The 25246-nt window shown below is 32.0% G+C and overlaps 1 pseudogene; it reads left to right on the top strand.

Moving 5' to 3' along the window:
• The first annotated feature begins 411 nt into the window (after positions 1–411).
• The window catches only part of LOC110516749, a 43544-nt pseudogene continuing 18709 nt past the window's right edge, over positions 412–25246 (top strand).

Raw genomic sequence — 25246 nt, 5'->3', positions numbered from 1 at the left:
GGGATCCATAATAAACCCCAGGAAGAGTAGCTGCTGCCTTGGCAGAATGGGTCTGTCTGGTAAAAACAGAGACAGCAGTGACCTCTAGTGGTCGACCTAGGAGCATGCTCTCTGTCATGATCTCTGCCGTGCTGAGGGATAAGGCTGTTTGTAACCTTTTAAAAAAAAAAAATTAAAAGGTTTTTAAAAAAAAGTTATCGTAGCGACACGTTGACTACGTTAAAGGTGTAGAGATAGTATGTGTGTGCGGGACGTACTATCTCTGCTATCTATTTTTTCTTCCACAATGTGTATTTTTGCGCATTATAACCCCCCCAGCACCACACATCTGATGAACTTGGTAGCTAGTCTTCTCAAGCCTGTGTGTAACCTAAACAAACCCGACCAAACACCTGGCAAAATAGTTTTTTGGGGGATGTAATAACTATTCAGAATCAGATTCAAATTCAATGTAGACGTGATGACGTCTTCCCTCTACGATCAACACGAGGGTTTGGGTGACATTTTTTAATCGTCGGGATTCCTGGTCTGTGATTGGCCGAGACGCCTTGTCCATCATACTCAGTAGACCGGGCTTGGAGGAACAGGTTGAGACGTTTACAAACTGCGAAATCATTCAACATCATTGAACGCGGTTACACTACAAAAAACAAACTGGTGAGTACAGCAGGTCCGTCTGTGACGTTTCAATGTTGTGTTTTTTTTTGTGTGGTTTTTAAACGTTGTATTTTGTTGTGTTTACCGAGACTGAGCGCAAATCAAAATCTGTGCGTCCGTCCGCTCATCAGCAGACGGCGCGCTGAGCGCATCCGGGAGTCAGGAGAGGAAAGCTGGAATGCTGAATACCGTTTATAACGTGTCTCTGTTTTACAGGCCGTTATTATGTGGATGATGAGTCCTTCATTGCTTTCATTCTGAACCATATTTTATGTTCTGTTTTCTGATCTTATGGTATGATGTGTTGTCATAACATAACGCATCACAACGCATCATTACACAACACACCATAACACAACATATCATATATAAACATAACACATAATAATACATCATAACGCATCATAACACAACACGCCATAACACAACATATCATATATAAACATAACACATAATACATCATATCATAATATAACGTTTTATGTATTATGTTATGATGTATTATGTTATGATGTATTATGTTATGATGTGTTATGTTATGATGTATTATGTTATGATGTATTATGATGTGTTGTGTTATGATGTGTTATGTTATGATGTATTATGTTATGATGTATTATGATGTATTATGATGTATTATGATGTATTATGATGTATTATGTTATGATGTATTATGTTATGATGTATTATGTTATGATGTGTTATGTTATGATGTATTATGATGTATTATGATGTATTATGATGTATTATGTTATGATGTATTATGTTATGATGTATTATGTTATGATGTATTATGTTATGATGTGTTATGTTATGATGTATTATGTTATGATGTATTATGTTATGATGTATTATGTTATGATGTATTATGTTATGATGTGTTATGTTATGATGTATTATGTTATGATGTATTATGTTATGATGTATTATGATGTATTATGTTATGATGTATTATGATGTATTATGATGTATTATGATGTATTATGTTATGATGTATTATGATGTATTATGATGTATTATGATGTATTATGTTATGATGTATTATGATGTGTTATGATGTATTATGATGTATTATGTTATGATGTATTATGTTATGATGTATTATGTTATGATGTATTATGTTATGATGTATTATGTTATGATGTATTATGTTATGATGTATTATGATATGATGTGTTATGATGTATTATGTTATGATGTGTTATGTTATGATGTATTATGTTATGATGTATTATGTTATGATGTATTATGTTATGATGTATTATGATATGATGTGTTATGTTATGATGTATTATGTTATGATGTATTATGTTATGATGTATTATGTTATGATGTATTATGATGTATTATGTTATGATGTATTATGATGTATTATGTTATGATGTATTATGTTATGATGTATTATGTTATGATGTATTATGATATGATGTGTTATGTTATGATGTATTATGTTATGATGTATTATGTTATGATGTATTATGTTATGATGTATTATGATGTATTATGTTATGATGTATTATGATGTATTATGTTATGATGTATTATGTTATGATGTATTATGTTATGATGTATTATGTTATGATGTATTATGTTATGATGTATTATGATGTATTATGTTATGATGTATTATGATGTATTATGTTATGATGTATTATGTTATGATGTATTATGTTATGATGTATTATGTTATGATGTATTATGTTATGATGTATTATGATGTATTATGTTATGATGTATTATGCTATGATGTATTATGATGTATTATGTTATGATGTATTATGTTATGATGTATTATGTTATGATGTGTTATGTTATGATGTATTATGATGTATTATGTTATGATGTATTATGTTATGATGTATTATGTTATGATGTGTTATGTTATGATGTATTATGTTATGATGTATTATGTTATGATGTATTATGTTATGATGTATTATGTTATGATGTGTTATGTTATGATGTATTATGTTATGATGTATTATGATGTATTATGTTATGATGTATTATGATGTATTATGATGTATTATGATGTATTATGTTATGATGTATTATGATGTATTATGATGTATTATGATGTATTATGTTATGATGTATTATGATGTGTTATGATGTATTATGATGTATTATGTTATGATGTATTATGTTATGATGTATTATGTTATGATGTATTATGTTATGATGTATTATGTTATGATGTATTATGATATGATGTGTTATGATGTATTATGTTATGATGTGTTATGTTATGATGTATTATGTTATGATGTATTATGTTATGATGTATTATGTTATGATGTGTTATGTTATGATGTATTATGTTATGATGTATTATGTTATGATGTATTATGTTATGATGTATTATGATGTATTATGTTATGATGTATTATGATGTATTATGTTATGATGTATTATGTTATGATGTATTATGTTATGATGTATTATGATATGATGTGTTATGTTATGATGTATTATGTTATGATGTATTATGTTATGATGTATTATGTTATGATGTATTATGATGTATTATGTTATGATGTATTATGATGTATTATGTTATGATGTATTATGTTATGATGTATTATGTTATGATGTATTATGTTATGATGTATTATGTTATGATGTATTATGATGTATTATGTTATGATGTATTATGCTATGATGTATTATGATGTATTATGTTATGATGTATTATGTTATGATGTATTATGTTATGATGTATTATGTTATGATGTATTATGTTATGATGTATTATGTTATGATGTGTTATGTTATGATGTATTATGTTATGATGTATTATGATGTATTATGTTATGATGTATTATGTTATGATGTATTATGTTATGATGTATTATGTTATGATGTATTATGTTATGATGTATTATGATGTATTATGTTATGATGTATTATGTTATGATGTATTATGTTATGATGTATTATGTTATGATGTATTATGTTATGATGTATTATGTTATGATGTATTATGTTATGATGTATTATGTTATGATGTGTTATGTTATGATGTATTATGTTATGATGTATTATGTTATGATGTATTATGTTATGATGTGTTATGTTATGATGTATTATGATGTATTATGTTATGATGTGTTATGTTATGATGTATTATGTTATGATGTATTATGTTATGATGTATTATGTTATGATGTATTATGATGTATTATGTTATGATGTATTATGATGTATTATGTTATGATGTATTATGTTATGATGTATTATGTTATGATGTATTATGTTATGATGTATTATGTTATGATGTATTATGATGTATTATGTTATGATGTATTATGATGTATTATGATGTATTATGATGTATTATGTTATGATGTATTATGATGTATTATGATGTATTATGATGTATTATGTTATGATGTATTATGATGTGTTATGATGTATTATGATGTATTATGATGTATTATGTTATGATGTATTATGTTATGATGTATTATGTTATGATGTATTATGTTATGATGTATTATGTTATGATGTGTTATGTTATGATGTATTATGATGTATTATGTTATGATGTGTTATGTTATGATGTATTATGATGTATTATGTTATGATGTATTATGTTATGATGTGTTATGTTATGATGTGTTATGTTATGATGTATTATGATGTATTATGTTATGATGTATTATGATGTATTATGTTATGATGTATTATGTTATGATGTGTTATGTTATGATGTGTTATGTTATGATGTGTTATGATGTATTATGTTATGATGTGTTATGTTATGATGTGTTATGTTATGATGTATTATGTTATGATGTATTATGATGTATTATGTTATGATGTATTATGATGTATTATGATGTATTATGATGTTTTATGTTATGATGTATTATGATGTATTATGTTATGATGTATTATGTTATGATGTATTATGATGTATTATGTTATGATGTATTATGATGTATTATGATGTATTATGATGTATTATGTTATGATGTATTATGATGTATTATGTTATGATGTATTATGTTATGATGTATTATGTTATGATGTGTTATGTTATGATGTGTTATGTTATGATGTATTATGTTATGATGTATTATGATGTATTATGTTATGATGTATTATGATGTATTATGATGTATTATGATGTATTATGTTATGATGTATTATGTTATGATGTATTATGATGTATTATGATGTATTATGATGTATTATGTTATGATGTATTATGTTATGATGTATTATGTTATGATGTATTATGATGTATTATGATGTATTATGATGTATTATGATGTATTATGATGTATTATGATGTATTATGTTATGATGTATTATGATGTATTATGTTATGATGTATTATGTTATGATGTGTTGTGTTATGATGTGTTATGTTATGATGTATTATGTTATGATGTATTATGTTATGATGTATTATGTTATGATGTGTTATGATGTATTATGTTATGATGTATTATGTTATGATGTATTATGATGTATTATGATGTATTATGATGTATTATGTTATGATGTATTATGTTATGATGTATTATGTTATGATGTATTATGATGTATTATGTTATGATGTATTATGATGTGTTATGATGTATTATGATGTGTTATGATGTATTATGTTATGATGTATTATGTTATGATGTATTATGTTATGATGTATTATGTTATGATGTATTATGTTATGATGTATTATGTTATGATGTATTATGTTATGATGTATTATGTTATGATGTATTATGTTATGATGTATTATGTTATGATGTATTATGTTATGATGTATTATGTTATGATGTATTATGATGTGTTATGATGTATTATGATGTGTTATGATGTATTATGATGTGTTATGATGTATTATGTTATGATGTATTATGTTATGATGTATTATGTTATGATGTATTATGTTATGATGTATTATGTTATGATGTATTATGTTATGATGTATTATGTTATGATGTATTATGTTATGATGTATTATGTTATGATGTATTATGTTATGATGTATTATGATGTATTATGTTATGATGTATTATGTTATGATGTGTTATGTTATGATGTATTATGTTCTGATGTATTATGTTATGATGTATTATGATGTATTATGATGTATTATGTTATGATGTGTTATGTTATGATGTATTATGATGTATTATGATGTATTATGATGTATTATGTTATGATGTATTATGTTATGATGTATTATGTTATGATGTATTATGTTATGATGTATTATGATGTATTATGTTATGATGTGTTATGTTATGATGTGTTATGTTATGATGTATTATGATGTATTATGATGTATTATGTTATGATGTGTTATGTTATGATGTATTATGATGTATTATGTTATGATGTATTATGTTATGATGTATTATGATGTATTATGATGTATTATGTTATGATGTGTTATGTTATGATGTATTATGATGTATTATGATGTATTATGATGTATTATGTTATGATGTATTATGTTATGATGTTATATGTTATGATGTGTTATGTTATGATGTGTTATGTTATGATGTATTATGTTATGATGTATTATGTTATGATGTATTATGTTATGATGTATTATGATGTATTATGTTATGATGTATTATGTTATGATGTATTATGATGTATTATGATGTATTATGATGTATTATGTTATGATGTATTATGTTATGATGTATTATGTTATGATGTATTATGTTATGATGTATTATGATGTATTATGTTATGATGTATTATGTTATGATGTATTATGTTATGATGTATTATGTTATGATGTATTATGATGTATTATGTTATGATGTATTATGTTATGATGTATTATGATGTATTATGATGTATTATGTTATGATGTATTATGATGTATTATGTTATGATGTATTATGATGTATTATGTTATGATGTGTTATGTTATGATGTATTATGTTATGATGTATTATGTTATGATGTATTATGTTATGATGTATTATGATGTATTATGTTATGATGTATTATGATGTATTATGATGTGTTATGTTATGATGTATTATGTTATGATGTATTATGTTATGATGTATTATGTTATGATGTATTATGATGTATTATGTTATGATGTATTATGTTATGATGTATTATGTTATGATGTATTATGATGTATTATGATGTATTATGTTATGATGTATTATGATGTATTATGTTATGATGTATTATGATGTGTTATGTTATGATGTATTATGTTATGATGTATTATGATGTATTATGTTATGATGTATTATGTTATGATGTATTATGTTATGATGTATTATGTTATGATGTGTTATGTTATGATGTATTATGATGTGTTATGTTATGATGTATTATGTTATGATGTATTATGATGTATTATGTTATGATGTATTATGTTATGATGTATTATGATGTATTATGATGTATTATGTTATGATGTATTATGATGTATTATGTTATGATGTATTGTGTTATGATGTATTATGTTATGATGTATTATGATGTATTATGTTATGATGTATTATGATGTATTATGATGTATTATGTTATGATGTATTATGATGTATTATGTTATGATGTATTGTGTTATGATGTATTATGATGTATTATGTTATGATGTATTATGTTATGATGTATTATGATGTATTATGTAATGATGTATTATGTTATGATGTATTATGTTATGATGTATTATGTTATGATGTATTATGTTATGATGTATTATGATGTATTATGATGTATTATGTTATGATGTATTATGTTATGATGTATTATGTTATGATGTATTATGATGTATTATGTTATGATGTATTATGATGTATTATGATGTATTATGTTATGATGTGTTATGTTATGATGTATTATGTATTATGATGTATTATGATGTATTATGTTATGATGTGTTATGATGTATTATGTTATGATGTATTATGTTATGATGTATTATGTTATGATGTGTTATGATGTATTATGTTATGATGTATTATGATGTATTATGATGTATTATGTTATGATGTGTTATGTTATGATGTATTATGTATTATGATGTATTATGATGTATTATGTTATGATGTGTTATGATGTATTATGTTATGATGTATTATGTTATGATGTGTTATGATGTATTATGTTATGATGTGTTATGATGTATTATGTTATGATGTATTATGATGTATTATGATGTATTATGTTATGATGTATTATGATGTATTATGTTATGATGTATTATGTTATGATGTATTATGTTATGATGTATTATGTTATGATGTATTATGATGTATTATGATGTATTATGTTATGATGTATTATGATGTGTTATGTTATGATGTGTTATGTTATGATGTATTATGTTATGATGTATTATGTTATGATGTATTATGTTATGATGTATTATGTTATGATGTATTATGTTATGATGTATTATGATGTATTATGTTATGATGTGTTATGTTATGATGTATTATGTATTATGATGTATTATGATGTATTATGTTATGATGTGTTATGTTATGATGTATTATGTTATGATGTATTATGTTATGATGTATTATGTTATGATGTGTTATGTTATGATGTATTATGTTATGATGTATTATGTTATGATGTGTTATGTTATGATGTATTATGATGTATTATGTTATGATGTATTATGTTATGATGTATTATGATGTATTATGATGTATTATGTTATGATGTATTATGATGTATTATGTTATGATGTATTATGTTATGATGTATTATGTTATGATGTATTATGTTATGATGTATTATGATGTATTATGATGTGTTATGTTATGATGTATTATGTTATGATGTATTATGATGTATTATGTTATGATGTATTATGATGTATTATGATGTATTATGATGTATTATGATGTATTATGATGTATTATGTTATGATGTATTATGTTATGATGTATTATGTTATGATGTATTATGATGTATTATGTTATGATGTATTATGATGTATTATGTTATGATGTGTTATGTTATGATGTATTATGATGTATTATGATGTGTTGTGTTATGATGTGTTATGTTATGATGTGTTATGTTATGATGTATTATGTTATGATGTGTTATGTTATGATGTATTATGATGTATTATGTTATGATGTATTATGATGTATTATGTTATGATGTATTATGTTATGATGTATTATGATGTATTATGTTATGATGTATTATGTTATGATGTGTTATGTTATGATGTATTATGTTATGATGTATTATGTTATGATGTGTTATGTTATGATGTATTATGATGTATTATGTTATGATGTATTATGTTATGATGTATTATGATGTATTATGATGTATTATGTTATGATGTATTATGATGTATTATGTTATGATGTATTATGTTATGATGTATTATGTTATGATGTATTATGTTATGATGTATTATGATGTATTATGATGTGTTATGTTATGATGTATTATGTTATGATGTATTATGATGTATTATGTTATGATGTATTATGATGTATTATGATGTATTATGATGTATTATGATGTATTATGTAATGATGTATTATGTTATGATGTATTATGTTATGATGTATTATGATGTATTATGTTATGATGTATTATGATGTATTATGTTATGATTTGTTATGTTATGATGTATTATGATGTATTATGATGTGTTGTGTTATGATGTGTTATGTTATGATGTGTTATGTTATGATGTATTATGTTATGATGTGTTATGTTATGATGTATTATGATGTATTATGTTATGATGTATTATGATGTATTATGTTATGATGTATTATGTTATGATGTATTATGTTATGATGTATTATGTTATGATGTGTTATGTTATGATGTATTATGATGTATTATGTTATGATGTATTATGTTATGATGTATTATGTTATGATGTATTATGATGTATTATGTTATGATGTATTATGTTATGATGTATTATGTTATGATGTATTATGTTATGATGTATTATGATGTATTATGTTATGATGTATTATGATGTATTATGATGTATTATGTTATGATGTATTATGATGTATTATGTTATGATGTATTATGATGTATTATGTTATGATGTGTTATGTTATGATGTATTATGTTATGATGTATTATGTTATGATGTATTATGATGTATTATGTTATGATGTATTATGATGTATTATGATGTGTTATGTTATGATGTATTATGTTATGATGTATTATGTTATGATGTATTATGTTATGATGTATTATGATGTATTATGTTATGATGTATTATGTTATGATGTATTATGTTATGATGTATTATGATGTATTATGATGTATTATGTTATGATGTATTATGATGTATTATGTTATGATGTATTATGATGTGTTATGTTATGATGTATTATGTTATGATGTATTATGATGTATTATGTTATGATGTATTATGTTATGATGTATTATGTTATGATGTATTATGTTATGATGTGTTATGTTATGATGTATTATGATGTGTTATGTTATGATGTATTATGTTATGATGTATTATGATGTATTATGTTATGATGTATTATGTTATGATGTATTATGATGTATTATGATGTATTATGTTATGATGTATTATGATGTATTATGTTATGATGTATTGTGTTATGATGTATTATGTTATGATGTATTATGATGTATTATGTTATGATGTATTATGATGTATTATGATGTATTATGTTATGATGTATTATGATGTATTATGTTATGATGTATTGTGTTATGATGTATTATGATGTATTATGTTATGATGTATTATGTTATGATGTATTATGATGTATTATGTAATGATGTATTATGTTATGATGTATTATGTTATGATGTATTATGTTATGATGTATTATGTTATGATGTATTATGATGTATTATGATGTATTATGTTATGATGTATTATGTTATGATGTATTATGTTATGATGTATTATGATGTATTATGTTATGATGTATTATGATGTATTATGATGTATTATGTTATGATGTGTTATGTTATGATGTATTATGTATTATGATGTATTATGATGTATTATGTTATGATGTGTTATGATGTATTATGTTATGATGTATTATGTTATGATGTATTATGTTATGATGTGTTATGATGTATTATGTTATGATGTATTATTATGTATTATGATGTATTATGTTATGATGTGTTATGTTATGATGTATTATGTATTATGATGTATTATGATGTATTATGTTATGATGTGTTATGATGTATTATGTTATGATGTATTATGTTATGATGTGTTATGATGTATTATGTTATGATGTGTTATGATGTATTATGTTATGATGTATTATGATGTATTATGATGTATTATGTTATGATGTATTATGATGTATTATGTTATGATGTATTATGTTATGATGTATTATGTTATGATGTATTATGTTATGATGTATTATGATGTATTATGATGTATTATGTTATGATGTATTATGATGTGTTATGTTATGATGTGTTATGTTATGATGTATTATGTTATGATGTATTATGTTATGATGTATTATGTTATGATGTATTATGTTATGATGTATTATGTTATGATGTATTATGATGTATTATGTTATGATGTGTTATGTTATGATGTATTATGTATTATGATGTATTATGATGTATTATGTTATGATGTGTTATGTTATGATGTATTATGTTATGATGTATTATGTTATGATGTATTATGTTATGATGTGTTATGTTATGATGTATTATGTTATGATGTATTATGTTATGATGTGTTATGTTATGATGTATTATGATGTATTATGTTATGATGTATTATGTTATGATGTATTATGATGTATTATGATGTATTATGTTATGATGTATTATGATGTATTATGTTATGATGTATTATGTTATGATGTATTATGTTATGATGTATTATGTTATGATGTATTATGATGTATTATGATGTGTTATGTTATGATGTATTATGTTATGATGTATTATGATGTATTATGTTATGATGTATTATGATGTATTATGATGTATTATGATGTATTATGATGTATTATGATGTATTATGTTATGATGTATTATGTTATGATGTATTATGTTATGATGTATTATGATGTATTATGTTATGATGTATTATGATGTATTATGTTATGATGTGTTATGTTATGATGTATTATGATGTATTATGATGTGTTGTGTTATGATGTGTTATGTTATGATGTGTTATGTTATGATGTATTATGTTATGATGTGTTATGTTATGATGTATTATGATGTATTATGTTATGATGTATTATGATGTATTATGTTATGATGTATTATGTTATGATGTATTATGATGTATTATGTTATGATGTATTATGTTATGATGTGTTATGTTATGATGTATTATGTTATGATGTATTATGTTATGATGTGTTATGTTATGATGTATTATGATGTATTATGTTATGATGTATTATGTTATGATGTATTATGATGTATTATGATGTATTATGTTATGATGTATTATGATGTATTATGTTATGATGTATTATGTTATGATGTATTATGTTATGATGTATTATGTTATGATGTATTATGATGTATTATGATGTGTTATGTTATGATGTATTATGTTATGATGTATTATGATGTATTATGTTATGATGTATTATGATGTATTATGATGTATTATGATGTATTATGATGTATTATGTAATGATGTATTATGTTATGATGTATTATGTTATGATGTATTATGATGTATTATGTTATGATGTATTATGATGTATTATGTTATGATTTGTTATGTTATGATGTATTATGATGTATTATGATGTGTTGTGTTATGATGTGTTATGTTATGATGTGTTATGTTATGATGTATTATGTTATGATGTGTTATGTTATGATTTATTATGATGTATTATGTTATGATGTATTATGATGTATTATGTTATGATGTATTATGTTATGATGTATTATGTTATGATGTATTATGTTATGATGTGTTATGTTATGATGTATTATGATGTATTATGTTATGATGTATTATGTTATGATGTATTATGTTATGATGTATTATGTTATGATGTATTATGTTATGATGTGTTATGTTATGATGTATTATGATGTATTATGTTATGATGTATTATGTTATGATGTATTATGTTATGATGTATTATGTTATGATGTATTATGATGTATTATGTTATGATGTATTATGTTATGATGTATTATGATGTATTATGTTATGATGTATTATGTTATGATGTATTATGTTATGATGTATTATGTTATGATGTGTTATGTTATGATGTATTATGTTATGATGTATTATGTTATGATGTATTATGTTATGATGTATTATGATGTATTATGTTATGATGTATTATGATGTATTATGTTATGATGTATTATGTTATGATGTATTATGTTATGATGTATTATGTTATGATGTGTTATGTTATGATGTATTATGTTATGATGTATTATGATGTGTTGTGTTATGATGTATTATGATGTATTATGATGTATTATGTTATGATGTATTATGTTATGATGTATTATGTTATGATGTATTATGTTATGATGTATTATGATGTATTATGTTATGATGTATTATGATGTATTATGTTATGATGTATTATGTTATGATGTATTATGTTATGATGTATTATGTTATGATGTATTATGTTATGATGTGTTATGTTATGATGTGTTATGTTATGATGTATTATGTTATGATGTGTTATGTTATGATGTATTATGTAATGATGTGTTATGTTATGATGTATTATGTTATGATGTGTTATGTTATGATGTGTTATGTTATGATGTATTATGTTATGATGTGTTATGTTATGATGTGTTATGTTATGATGTATTATGATGTATTATGATGTATTATGATGTGTTATGTTATGATGTGTTATGTTATGATGTATTATGTTATGATGTGTTATGATGTGTTGTGATGTGTTATGATGTATTATGTTATGATGTATTATGATGTGTTGTGATGTGTAATGATGTGTTATGTTATGATGTGTTATGTTATGATGTATTATGTTATGATGTATTATGTTATGATGTGTTATGTTATGATGTGTTATGTTATGATGTATTATGATGTATTATGATGTATTATGATGTGTTATGTTATGATGTATTATGTTATGATGTATTATGATGTGTTGTGATGTGTTATGATGTGTTATGTTATGATGTATTATGTTATGATGTATTATGATGTGTTGTGATGTGTTATGATGTGTTATGTTATGATGTGTTATGTTATGATGTATTATGTTATGATGTATTATGTTATGATGTATTATGTTATGATGTGTTATGATGTGTTATGTTATGATGTATTATGATGTATTATGATGTATTATGATGTATCATGTTATGATGTATTATGTTATGATGTGTTATGTTATGATGTGTTATGTTATGATGTATTATGATGTATTATGATGTATTATGATGTATTATGTTATGATGTGTTATGATGTGTTATGATGTATTATGATGTATTATGATGTATTATGTTATGATGTGTTATGATGTGTTATGATGTATTATGATGTATTATGATGTAATATGTTATGATGTGTTATGATGTATTATGTTATGATGTATTATGTTATGATGTATTATGATGTATTATGTTATGATGTATTATGATGTATTATGTTATGATGTATTATGTTATGATGTATTATGTTATGATGTATTATGTTATGATGTATTATGTTATGATGTATTATGTTATGATGTGTTATGTTATGATGTGTTATGTTATGATGTATTATGTTATGATGTATTATGTTATGATGTATTATGTTATGATGTATTATGATGTATTATGTTATGATGTATTATGATGTATTATGTTATGATGTATTATGTTATGATGTATTATGTTATGATGTATTATGTTATGTTGTATTATGTTATGATGTATTATGATGTATTATGTTATGATGTATTATGTTATGATGTATTATGTTATGATGTATTATGATGTATTATGATGTATTATGATGTATTATGTTATGATGTGTTATGATGTGTTATGATGTATTATGATGTGTTATGTTATGATGTGTTATGTTATGATGTATTATGTTATGATGTGTTATGATGTATTATGATGTGTTATGTTATGATGTGTTATGTTATGATGTATTATGTTATGATGTATTATGTTATGATGTATTATGTTATGATGTATTATGATGTATTATGTTATGATGTATTATGTTATGATGTATTATGTTATGATGTATTATGTTATGTTGTGTTATGTTATGATGTATTATGTTATGATGTGTTATGTTATGATGTATTATGTTATGATGTATTATGATGTATTATGTTATGATGTATTATGATGTATTATGTTATGATGTATTATGTTATGATGTGTTATGTTATGATGTGTTATGTTATGATGTATTATGTTATGATGTGTTATGTTATGATGTATTATGTTATGATGTATTATGTTATGATGTATTATGTTATGATGTATTATGATGTATTATGTTATGATGTATTATGTTATGATGTATTATGTTATGATGTGTTATGTTATGATGTATTATGTTATGATGTATTATGATGTATTATGTTATGATGTATTATGATGTATTATGTTATGATGTATTATGTTATGATGTATTATGTTATGATGTATTATGTTATGATGTATTATGTTATGATGTATTATGTTATGATGTATTATGATGTATTATGTTATGATGTATTATGTTATGATGTATTATGTTATGATGTGTTATGATGTATTATGTTATGATGTATTATGATGTATTATGATGTATTATGATGTATTATGATGTATTATGATGTATTATGGTTCCTCCGTAGGAAGGGCTGAGTGCAGCGTGGGTGCCCAGGGATAGGCCGTCTGAGGCTGGGGAGCAGAGTGGCCGGTCCCCCCCGGTTATGAACCACACAGAGGGAGGCCTGGTCATCTTCAGCGCCAACTCACACCCCTCCTCCAGGGAGATCAGCAAGAGGATAGGAGAGTCAGTACACACACACACACACACACACACACTCTGGCTTTTCATTGGTCAGCTCTCCCTGTGCTCTCTTTTCATTGGCTATGTCTCCCGTGTGCAGGCGTCTGGGGGTGGAGCTTGGGAAGGTGCAGGTGTACCAGGAAGACAATAGAGGTGAGACTCTGACCCCTGACTTCTGACCTTCAAACCTCTCTGTCACACGCCATTACCCTCTCCTCCATCCCCCCTCACCCTCTCCTCTAGCAGTCTGACCCTCTCCTCTAGCAGTCTGATCCTCTCCTCCAGCAGTCTGATCCTCTCCCCCAGCAGTCTGATCCTCTCCTCCATCCCCCTCACCCTCTCCTCCATCCCCCTCACCCTCTCCCCCAGCAGTCTGATCCTCTCCTCCATCCCCCTCACCCTCTCCCCCAGCAGTCTGATCCTCTCCTCCATCCCCCTCACCCTCTCCTCCAGCAGTCTGATCCTCTCACCCATCCCCCCTCACCCTCTCCTCCAGCAGTCTGATCCTCTCCTCCAGCAGTCTGATCCTCTCCTCTAGTGCTCTGTTGTTCTCCTGCTCTTTCTCCTGTTGTAGTTGTCTCACCACTGTCCAGAGTCCAGATATGTCTCTGTCCACCTCCAGCTCTCCAGGTCTGGTTAAGGGGGTGTTGTTGAGCTGGACTGTTGTCTGGGTCTGGTTGAGGGGGTGTTGTTGAGCTGGACTGTTGTCTGGGTCTGGTTGAGGGGGTGTTGTTGAGCTGGACTGTTGTCTGGGTCTGGTTGAGGGGGTGTTGTTGTGCTGGACTGTTGTCTGGGTCTGTGCTGACTGGAGTGTAATCACCTGCTGTTCCAGCTCCACCTGCCTCACCTCCAGCTGGGTGAATTAATCCTTCATTTCAATGAGGGAGAAGTACTCTGTGTTGGGAGGTTGACTTTCCGCTGGGGGCTGCTCGTCTGTGAGGTTATATAATGAAGAGATCTGGTCTGACCTAGAGATGGCACCAATAGAGATGGTACTGATAGAGATGGCACTGATAGAGATGGCACTGATAGAGATGGTACTGATAGAGATGGCACTGATAGAGATGGTACTGATAGAGATGGTACTGATAGAGATGGCAGCGAAAGAGATGGCAGCGAAAGAGATGGTACTGATAGAGATGGTACTGATAGAGATGACACTGATAGAGATGGTACTGATAGAGATGGTGCTGATAGAGATGGCACTGATAGAGATGGTACTGATAGAGATGGTACTGATAGAGATGGCACTGATAGAGATGGTACTGATAGAGATGGCATCGATAGAGATGGCACTGATAGAGATGGTACTGATAGAGATGGCAGCGATAGAGATGGTACCGATAGAGATGGCACTGATAGGGATGGTACTGATAGAGATGGTACTGATATAGTTGGCACTGATAGAGATGGTACTGATAGAGATGGTACTGATAGAGATGGCACTGATATAGATGGTACTGATAGAGATGGTACTGATAGAGATGGCAGCGATAGAGATGGCATCGATAGAGATGGCATCGATAGAGATGGCACTGATAGAGATGGCATCGATAGAGATGGCACTGATAGAGATGGCACTGATAGAGATGGTACTGATAGAGATGGTACTGATAGAGATGGCACTGATAGAGATGGTACTGATAGAGATGGTACTGATAGAGATGACACTGATAGAGATGGTACTGATAGAGATGGTACTGATAGAGATGGTGCTGATAGAGATGGTACTGATGGAGATGGCACTGATAGAGATGGTACTGATAGAGATGGTACTGATAGAGATGGCACTGATAGAGATGGTACTGATAGAGATGGCAGCGATAGAGATGGTACCGATAGAGATGGCACTGATAGAGATGGTACTGATAGAGATGGTACTGATAGAGTTGGCACTGATAGAGATGGTACTGATAGAGATGGTACTAATAGAGATGGCACTGATAGAGATGGTACTGATAGAGATGGTACTGATAGAGATGGCAGCGATAGAGATGGCATCGATAGAGATGGCATCGATAGAGATGGCACTGATAGAGATGGCATCGATAGAGATGGCACTGATAGAGATGGTACTGATAGAGATGGTAGTGATAGAGATGGTACTGATAGAGATGGCACTGATAGAGATGGTACAGATAGAGATGGTACTGATAGAGATGACACTGATAGAGATGGTACTGATAGAGATGGTACTGGTAGAGATGGCGCTGATAGAGATGGTACTGATAGAGATGGTACTGATAGAGATGGCACTGATAGAGATGGCACCGATAGAGATGGCACCAATAGAGATGGTACTGATAGAGATGGTACCGATAGAGATGGCACCGATAGAGATGGCACTGATAGAGATGGTACTGATAGAGATGGCACTGATAGAGATGGCACTGATAGAGATGGTACTGATAGAGATGGCACTGATAGAGATGGTACTGATAGAAATGGTACTGATAGAGATGGCACCGATAGAGATGACACCGATAGAGATGACACCGATAGAGATGGCACCGATAGAGATGGTACTGATAGAGATGGCACTGATAGAGATGGTACTGATAGAGATGGCACCGATAGAGATGGTACTGATAGAAATGGCACTGATAGAGATGGTACTGATAGAGATGGCACTGATAGAGATGGCACTGATAGAGATGGCACTGATAGAGATGGCACCGATAGAGATGGCACTGATAGAGATGGCACCGATAGAGATGGTACTGATAGAGATGACACTGATAGAGATGGCACCAATAGAGATGGCAGCGGTAGAGATGGCACTGATAGAGATGGCACTGATTGAGATGGCACTGATAGAGATGGCACTGATAGAGATGGCACCGATAGAGATGGCACTGATAGAGATGGCACCGATAGAGATGGCGCTGATAGAGATGGCACCAATAGAGATGGCACCAATAGAGATGGCACCAATAGAGATGGCGCTGATAGAGATGGCACTGATAGAGATGGCACCGATAGAGATGGCACCAATAGAGATGGTACTGATAGAGATGGCACCAATAGAGATGGCACTGATAGAGATGGCACTGATAGAGATGGCACCAATAGAGATGGCACCAATAGAGATGGCACCGATAGAGATGGCATCGATAGAGATGGCACTGATAGAGATGGTACTGATAGAGATGGTAGTGATAGAGATGGTACTGATAGAGATGGCACTGATAGAGATGGTACAGATAGAGATGGTACTGATAGAGATGACACTGATAGAGATGGTACTGATAGATATGGTACTGGTAGAGATGGCGCTGATAGAGATGGTACTGATAGAGATGGCACTGATAGAGATGGCACTGATAGAGATGACACCGATAGAGATGACACTGATAGAGATGACACCGATAGAGATGGCACCGATAGAGATGACACCGATAGAGATGACACCGATAGAGATGGCACCGATAGAGATGGTACTGATAGAGATGGCACTGATAGAGATGGTACTGATAGAGATGGCACCGATAGAGATGGTACTGATAGAAATGGCACTGATAGAGATGGTACTGATAGAGATGGCACTGATAGAGATGGCACTGATAGAGATGGCACTGATAGAGATGGCACCGATAGAGATGGCACCAATAGAGATGGCACCGATAGAGATGGTACTGATAGAGATGACACTGATAGAGATGGCACCAATAGAGATGGCAGCGGTAGAGATGGCACTGATAGAGATGGCACTGATAGAGATGGCACTGATAGAGATGGCACTGATAGAGATGGCACCGATAGAGATGGCACTGATAGAGATGGCACCGATAGAGATGGCGCTGATAGAGATGGCACCAATAGAGATGGCACCAATAGAGATGGCACCAATAGAGATGGCGCTGATAGAGATGGCACTGATAGAGATGGCACCGATAGAGATGGCACCAATAGAGATGGTACTGATAGAGATGGCACCAATAGAGATGGCACTGATAGAGATGGCACTGATAGAGATGGCACCAATAGAGATGGCACCAATAGAGATGGCACCGATAGAGATGGCACCAATAGAGATGGCACTGATAGAGATGGCACCAATAGAGATGGTACTGATAGAGATGGCACCAATAGAGATGGCACTGATAGAGATGGCACCAATAGAGATGGTACTGATAGAGATGGTACTGATAGAGATGGCACCAATAGAGATGGTACTGATAGAGATGGTACTGATAGAGATGGCACCAATAGAGATGGCACTGATAGAGATGGCACTGATAGAGATGGTACAGATAGAGATGGTACTGATAGAGATGACACTGATAGAGATGGTACTGATAGAGATGGTACTGGTAGAGATGGCGCTGATAGAGATGGTACTGATAGAGATGGTACTGATAGAGATGGCACTGATAGAGATGGCACCGATAGAGATGGCACCAATAGAGATGGTACTGATAGAGATGGTACCGATAGAGATGGCACCGATAGAGATGGCACTGATAGAGATGGTACTGATAGAGATGGCACTGATAGAGATGGCACTGATAGAGATGGTACTGATAGAGATGGCACTGATAGAGATGGTACTGATAGAGATGGTACTGATAGAGATGGCACCGATAGAGATGACACCGATAGAGATGACACCGATAGAGATGGCACCGATAGAGATGGTACTGATAGAGATGGCACTGATAGAGATGGTACTGATAGAGATGGCACCGATAGAGATGGTACTGATAGAAATGGCACTGATAGAGATGGTACTGATAGAGATGGCACTGATAGAGATGGCACTGATAGAGATGGCACTGATAGAGATGGCACCGATAGAGATGGCACTGATAGAGATGGCACCGATAGAGATGGCACTGATTGAGATGGCACTGATAGAGATGGCACTGATAGAGATGGCACCGATAGAGATGGCACTGATAGAGATGGCACCGATAGAGATGGCGCTGATAGAGATGGCACCAATAGAGATGGCACCAATAGAGATGGCACCAATAGAGATGGCGCTGATAGAGATGGCACTGATAGAGATGGCACCGATAGAGATGGCACCAATAGAGATGGTACTGATAGAGATGGCACCAATAGAGATGGCACTGATAGAGATGGTACTGATAGAGATGACACTGATAGAGATGGCACCAATAGAGATGGCAGCGGTAGAGATGGCACTGATAGAGATGGCACTGATTGAGATGGCACTGATAGAGATGGCACTGATAGAGATGGCACCGATAGAGATGGCACTGATAGAGATGGCACCGATAGAGATGGCGCTGATAGAGATGGCACCAATAGAGATGGCACTGATAGAGATGGCACCAATAGAGATGGCGCTGATAGAGATGGCACTGATAGAGATGGCACCGATAGAGATGGCACCAATAGAGATGGTACTGATAGAGATGGCACCAATAGAGATGGCACTGATAGAGATGGCACTGATAGAGATGGCACCAATAGAGATGGCACCAATAGAGATGGCACCGATAGAGATGGCATCGATAGAGATGGCACTGATAGAGATGGTACTGATAGAGATGGTAGTGATAGAGATGGTACTGATAGAGATGGCACTGATAGAGATGGTACAGATAGAGATGGTACTGATAGAGATGACACTGATAGAGATGGTACTGATAGAGATGGTACTGGTAGAGATGGCGCTGATAGAGATGGTACTGATAGAGATGGCACTGATAGAGATGGCACTGATAGAGATGACACCGATAGAGATGACACTGATAGAGATGACACCGATAGAGATGGCACCGATAGAGATGGTACCGATAGAGATGGCACCGATAGAGATGGCACTGATAGAGATGGTACTGATAGAGATGGCACTGATAGAGATGGCACTGATAGAGATGGTACTGATAGAGATGGCACTGATAGAGATGGTACTGATAGAGATGGTACTGATAGAGATGGCACCGATAGAGATGACACCGATAGAGATGACACCGATAGAGATGGCACCGATAGAGATGGTACTGATAGAGATGGCACTGATAGAGATGGTACTGATAGAGATGGCACCGATAGAGATGGTACTGATAGAAATGGCACTGATAGAGATGGTACTGATAGAGATGGCACTGATAGAGATGGCACTGATAGAGATGGCACTGATAGAGATGGCACTGATAGAGATGGCACCGATAGAGATGGTACTGATAGAGATGACACTGATAGAGATGGCACCAATAGAGATGGCAGCGGTAGAGATGGCACTGATAGAGATGGCACTGATAGAGATGGCACTGATAGAGATGGCACTGATAGAGATGGCACCGATAGAGATGGCACTGATAGAGATGGCACCGATAGAGATGGCGCTGATAGAGATGGCACCAATAGAGATGGCACCAATAGAGATGGCACCAATAGAGATGGCGCTGATAGAGATGGCACTGATAGAGATGGCACCGATAGAGATGGCACCAATAGAGATGGTACTGATAGAGATGGCACCAATAGAGATGGCACTGATAGAGATGGCACTGATAGAGATGGCACCAATAGAGATGGCACCAATAGAGATGGCACCGATAGAGATGGCACCAATAGAGATGGCACTGATAGAGATGGCACCAATAGAGATGGTACTGATAGAGATGGCACCAATAGAGATGGCACTGATAGAGATGGCACCAATAGAGATGGTACTGATAGAGATGGTACTGATAGAGATGGCACCAATAGAGATGGTACTGATAGAGATGGTACTGATAGAGATGGCACCAATAGAGATGGCACTGATAGAGATGGCACCAATAGAGATGGCACCAATAGAGATGGCACTGATAGAGATGGCACCAATAGAGATGGTACTGATAGAGATGGCACCAATAGAGATGGCACTGATAGAGATGGCACCAATAGAGATGGTACTGATAGAGATGGTACTGATAGAGATGGCACCAATAGAGATGGCACTGATAGAGATGGCACCAATAGAGATGGCACCAATAGAGATGGCACTGATAGAGATGGCACCAATAGAGATGGTACTGATAGAGATGGCACCAATAGAGATGGCACTGATAGAGATGGCACCAATAGAGATGGCACCAATAGAGATGGTACTGATAGAGATGGCACCAATAGAGATGGCACTGATAGAGATGGCACCAATAGAGATGGTACTGATAGAGATGGCACCAATAGAGATGGCACTGATAGAGATGGCACCAATAGAGATGGTACTGATAGAGATGGTACTGATAGAGATGACACCAATAGAGATGGTACCGATAGAGATGGCACCAATAGAGATGGTACTGATAGAGATGGCACCAATAGAGATGGCACTGATAGAGATGGCACCAATAGAGATGGCACTGATAGAGATTGCACCAATAGAGATGGTACTGATAGAGATGGCACTGATAGAGATGGCACTGATAGAGATGGCACCGATAGAGATGGCACCGATAGAGATGGTACTGATAGAGATGGTACTGATAGAGATGGTACTGATAGAGATGGCACTGATAGAGATGGTACTGATAGAGATGGTACTGATAGAGATGGTACTGATAGAGATGGTACTGATAGAGATGGTACTGATAGAGATGGTACTGATAGAGATGGCACCAATAGAGATGGTACTGATAGAGATGGCACTGATAGGATGGCACTGATAGAGATGGTACTGATAGAGATGGTACTGATAGAGATGGTACTGATAGAGATGGCACTGATAGAGATGGTACTGATAGAGATGGTACTGATAGAGATGGCACTGATAGAGATGGTACTGATAGAGATGGCACCAATAGAGATGGCACCAATAGAGATGGCGCTGATAGAGATGGCACCAATAGAGATGGTACTGATAGAGATGGCACTGATAGAGATGGTACTGATAGAGATGGTACTGTTAGAGATGGTACTGATAGAGATGGTACTGATAGAGATGGCACTGATAGAGATGGTACTGATAGAGATGGTACTGATAGAGATGGCACCAATAGAGATGGTACTGATAGAGATGGTACTGATAGAGATGGCACCAATAGAGATGGTACCGATAGAGATGGCACCAATAGAGATGGTACTGATAGAGATGGCACCAATAGAGATGGCACTGATAGAGATGGCACCAATAGAGATGGTACTGATAGAGATGGCACCAATAGAGATGGCACTGATAGAGATTGCACCAATAGAGATGGTACTGATAGAGATGGCACTGATAGAGATGGCACTGATAGAGATGGCACCGATAGAGATGGCACCGATAGAGATGGTACTGATAGAGATGGTACTGATAGAGATGGTACTGATAGAGATGGCACTGATAGAGATGGTACTGATAGAGATGGTACTGATAGAGATGGTACTGATAGAGATGGTACTGATAGAGATGGTACTGATAGAGATGGCACTGATAGAGATGGTACTGATAGAGATGGCACCAATAGAGATGGTACTGATAGAGATGGCACTGATAGGATGGCACTGATAGAGATGGTACTGATAGAGATGGTACTGATAGAGATGGTACTGATAGAGATGGCACTGATAGAGATGGTACTGATAGAGATGGTACTGATAGAGATGGCACTGATAGAGATGGTACTGATAGAGATGGCACCAATAGAGATGGCACCAATAGAGATGGCGCTGATAGAGATGGCACCAATAGAGATGGTACTGATAGAGATGGCACTGATAGAGATGGTACTGATAGAGATGGTACTGATAGAGATGGCACCAATAGAGATGGTACTGATAGAGATGGCACTGATAGAGATGGTACTGATAGAGATGGTACTGATAGAGATGGCACCAATAGAGATGGTACTGATAGAGATGGTACTGATAGAGATGACACCGATAGAGATGGTACTGATAGAGATGGTACTGATAGAGATTGTACTGATAGAGATGGCACCAATAGAGATGGCACCAATAGAGATGGTACTGATAGAGATGGTACTGATAGAGATGACACCGATAGAGATGGTACTGATAGAGATGGTACTGATAGAGATGGTACTGATAGAGATGGCACCAATAGAGATGGCACCAATAGAGATGGCACCAATAGAGATGGCAGCTTTGCTTCTACTCCTTAAAAGTTTTATTGAAGTTTTATCACATACAACCGGGAAGAGCTGTTGGATTTCAGAGAGACGTCAATTTACCAGCATAACCAGCACTACGACCAGGAATAAGACCAGCACTACAACCAGCACTACGACCAGGAATGAGACCAGCACTACAACCAGCACTACGACCAGGAATGAGACCAGCACTACAAACAGGAATACAACCAGCACTACGACCAGGAATAAGACCAGGAATACAACCAGCACTACGACCAGGAATAAGACCTGGTCTGGTTAATATAGCACTGTGTCAGGGGATGGTCTGGTTAATATAGCACTGTGTCAGGGGATGGTCTGGTTAATATAGCACTGTACCAGGGGATGGTCTGGTTAATATAGCACTGTACCAGGGGATGGTCTGGTTAATATAACACTGTACCAGGGGATGGTCTGGTTAATATAGCACTGTACCAGGGGATGGTCTGGTTAATATAGCACTGTACCAGGGGATGGTCTGGTTAATATAGCACTGTACCAGGGGATGGTCTGGTTAATATAGCACTGTACCAG

Source organism: Oncorhynchus mykiss, unplaced genomic scaffold (assembly GCF_013265735.2).
Source record: "Oncorhynchus mykiss isolate Arlee unplaced genomic scaffold, USDA_OmykA_1.1 un_scaffold_271, whole genome shotgun sequence".
Taxonomy (NCBI): domain Eukaryota; kingdom Metazoa; phylum Chordata; class Actinopteri; order Salmoniformes; family Salmonidae; genus Oncorhynchus; species Oncorhynchus mykiss.
Note: the sequence above shows the minus strand (reverse complement) of the source record. Positions and strands in the feature narration are given on the sequence as shown.